Below are 3,579 nucleotides of genomic sequence, written 5' to 3' on the forward strand. Positions count from 1 at the left end.
TTATCAGCTGTGAACTACAAGAAGTTTTATGTAAAAGCTAGGGCTGTAACAATTTGCCCCCTCCATCTTATGTGTGTATTGCTATGATTGACATACAATCAGTTCTCTAATACATACACTTCAATAAAACTTTGTCGTCTCGAACCTGAATTGAACAGGAAAAAACTTTGAGATCTCTCCAAAAATTTGAATGAAAAGAAAGTATATGCTTATAAACTGATTTCTTGCTGGTCAGTATTTTGATTACTTAAAGGAAGCTCTAAAAACTGCACACTAAACAGAGTTCTACTTTGATATCAGGTAGTTTTATGAAGTTAGAGTGATCTGCCCATAGATTAAGATTATGAAAAATGTTATTTTACTGTCAGTTAGATTATTTGTAATAGATTAAATTATTTTTAGCATTATTTAAAATAAAAAAAATAGGAAATTAATTATTTTCATAAATTTTTCAAATGTAAGTAAACAGCAATGATTTCTGCTTACAGATAGTCCATTGTCTTTGAAAATTTCTTGGGGAAATGAGACACATACCATATGTTCTAAATGAATAAAAAAGGCTCATTATGCAAATATTTATATGAAATATGAAAGATTTTTTTCTCTCCAAGGAATAATTTCTGCAAGTCACTAAGTTTTTAGAGTTTCCTTTGTTTTATAGATATTCAATGAAATTATTTGAAGTATTAAATTTTGGTAAATTTATGATACTAAAAGGTTATATGGATGAAAAAACAGCATGCGTGTATGACATTAGGGCTTAAATTTTTAATGTCTCTTAATTTTTCAGTGACATTAAAACAGGAATTGTCATCACCAATAGACGAATTTCACATTCCTAAGAGTTTTCTCCAATTGTCGGCGTATCGCTCATTTTTCCCACTTTGTCCTTTGTAAGTTACTTGTTAATATTTTCAATCTTCAAACAATATCAAACAATTACGATCTGTATCTGTATTGCCAGAGTATGGGGGCAACATGAAAATCATAATGAATATGTTCATACAGATTTTATTTCTAAGATATTGTCCCTCAAAGTTGATACGGTTAAAGAGGGAAAACGGCGTCTTAAGCCGGTTGACCCCAGATTGACCCTGCGAAGGGGAATAACTTTTGTAAATGTGAAAGTCCTGTATGGTATATCATATAGATCTAAAGCTGACTGAATTTTGATCAGCCAATATGATGAATGGATGTAAATAATGTTGGTCAATATTTTGAAAAAAAATTAAATTACTTGTTTATAAACTGAGTGTACATGCAATACCGGTATAAAATCAGGCACATAGCATTGTTTTTGAAAGTGGGGGGGGGGCAATGTTGCCCAAACTCGAAAATCCTATTTCTTGTGGGGGGGGGGGGGGGGGGTAGTGGCCAACTTTTTTCAAAGCCAACTTACTATCACTTCCATTTTTATGCCCCCCTTCGAAGAAGGGTGGACATATTGCTTTGCTGTCTGTCTGTCGGTTGGTCTGTCGGTCCATTTAGTTTCCGTTCATTTTCTTCATAACCATTGCACATACTGAAATGAAATTTGGTATACATGTATATCACATGAATATCTAGGTCAAGTTCTGTTTTGGGTACGACGCACCATAATTGACAGAGTTATGCCCCTTGGACTTAGAAAAATTCCAGTTATTTGCAGTTTCCGTTCATTTTCTTTAGAGAGGTTGCACATATTGAAATGGAATTTAGTATACAGATTAGTCAGATAAATATCTAGGTCAAGTTCTGTTTTGGGTACGATCGCACCACTTTTGACAGAGTTATGCCCCTTGGACCTAGAAAAATTCCAATTATTTGCAGTTTCCTTTCATTTTCTTCGGAGAGGTTGCACATATTGAAATGGAATTTAGTATACAGATTAGTCAGATGAATATCTAGATCAAGTTCTGTTTTGGGTACGATCGCACCATAATTGACAGAGTTATGCCCCTTGGACTTAGAAAAATTCCATATTTTTGCAGTTTCCGTTCATTTTCTTTGGAGAGGTTACACATATTGAAATGGAATTTAGTATACAGATTAGTCAGATGAATATCTTGGTCAAGCTATAATTTGGGTATGATCACACCATTTTTGACAGAGTTATGCCCTTTTGGACTTAGAAAAATTCCAATTTGTGGGGGAGGGGGGGGGCATAAGTGTTTAACAAACATCTCTTGTTTTCCCTACAATCCTTGATATCACCATACTATGGTTATAAACTGGGGTTGGGGGTGGGGAGGTGGGGGGGGGGGCAAACCATCCTATCAAGGAACATTTACTATAGTAAAGGTTATGTTGGGAAAAAAGTGGGGGGCCAGGCCGTTAACCATGATAAAATCATACGTGTCCACTGTCCAATGCAGCATATGATAAATCATTAACATACAAGTACATGTGTATCTATACTGTATTATACATTTAGTTGCATTATTTTTAGGTCCTGTTCTGTGGATGCCCTGACAGTGTCTATCCATCACTCCATCTGATATCACTTGTTCTGAACATATTTCTCTCTCAAACTTAAACTACAGAGAGCCTGTGGATAGAGGATGAAGAGTGACCTTGCATTAATTTTCTAGGTCAAAGGTCAGTATCAAAATGTACTGTATATCTTTATTCAAAGTCCTAGTCCAGAGTATATTTCTCTCCTGGTGTAATATAGCTTTTGTGCAATGGGATGGAGGGTCTGCAATGATCTTCAACCAATTTCTAGGTCGAATATCAAAATTTAAAAAAAAATCTCCCAATTAATATAACAACAAAACCTTTTTGGGTTTCTTAATATTTTTTAATGTACATAAATTAATGCACATAAAAGCTTTTGTTAAATTGACCTGTTTTACTCTGATTATTTTTGATTTAACTGTGGTGCTAAATGTTCATTTTTTACCGACTGGCTATTTCAAGGGCAAACTGGAATAAGAGGCCAACTGTCTTAAGTGGCCAGTTTCCAATCTTCCCAAAGTTGGCCTCTTAAAACAAGTTTGACTGTATATTAAAGGACATTGACTGATCTTTCAGATTTTTAAGTTATATTCAAGCATTATAATTCTGACATCATCTAATAATTTTGTATGAATATTGCAGATCATAGGTGATGTGAAGAAAACCAGGAAACTGATGTTAAAAGAAGTACTTAATGACCCTTATGAATGGACTTAAATGTGAAAGACTGTTCCATTGTTTATCTAAGATATATGAATTTATTTAGTATTTTGATATCATTGAAAAATACAGTTACAGTTTTTTTACATCAAATGAATTATTAAACATATAAAATGGTAATGCTTTTTTCTTTTACATGAAATAAATTTTTTGGATAGATATTTAAAAGAATACACATAATTTCACATCGCTTCCTTTAGAAAAGTTAAGGAATCTTGAAGTTTCCCAGTAATTTCCACCAGAAATGGGACTCCAGATAATTCCATCAAGTTTCCGACACACAGAAACTGCTACACAAGTTCCATATAGTTTCCTTAGTCAAGGAAACTTTAGGAATTGTAAGGTTTCACGAGCTTCCATGTAGTTTCCCATAAAAGGAAACCTTAAGATTCCATCAAGTTTCCATTGCACGGAAACCACTAC

General features: G+C 33.8%; 1 long non-coding RNA gene across 1 annotated transcript; it reads left to right on the plus strand.

The window, feature by feature from the left end:
* Positions 1-786: 786 nt before the first annotated feature.
* LOC134275494 (uncharacterized) lies at positions 787-3,178 on the plus strand. Its single transcript, XR_009993832.1, has 3 exons — positions 787-893; positions 2,429-2,577; positions 3,079-3,178. It is a non-coding gene; the product is annotated as an uncharacterized LOC134275494 (long non-coding RNA).
* Positions 3,179-3,579: the final 401 nt, after the last annotated feature.

Source organism: Saccostrea cucullata, unplaced genomic scaffold (genome assembly GCF_032062105.1).
Source record: "Saccostrea cucullata isolate Sc308-1 unplaced genomic scaffold, CSIRO_AGI_Scuc_v1 ctg20575, whole genome shotgun sequence".
Lineage (NCBI taxonomy): Eukaryota > Metazoa > Mollusca > Bivalvia > Ostreida > Ostreidae > Saccostrea > Saccostrea cuccullata.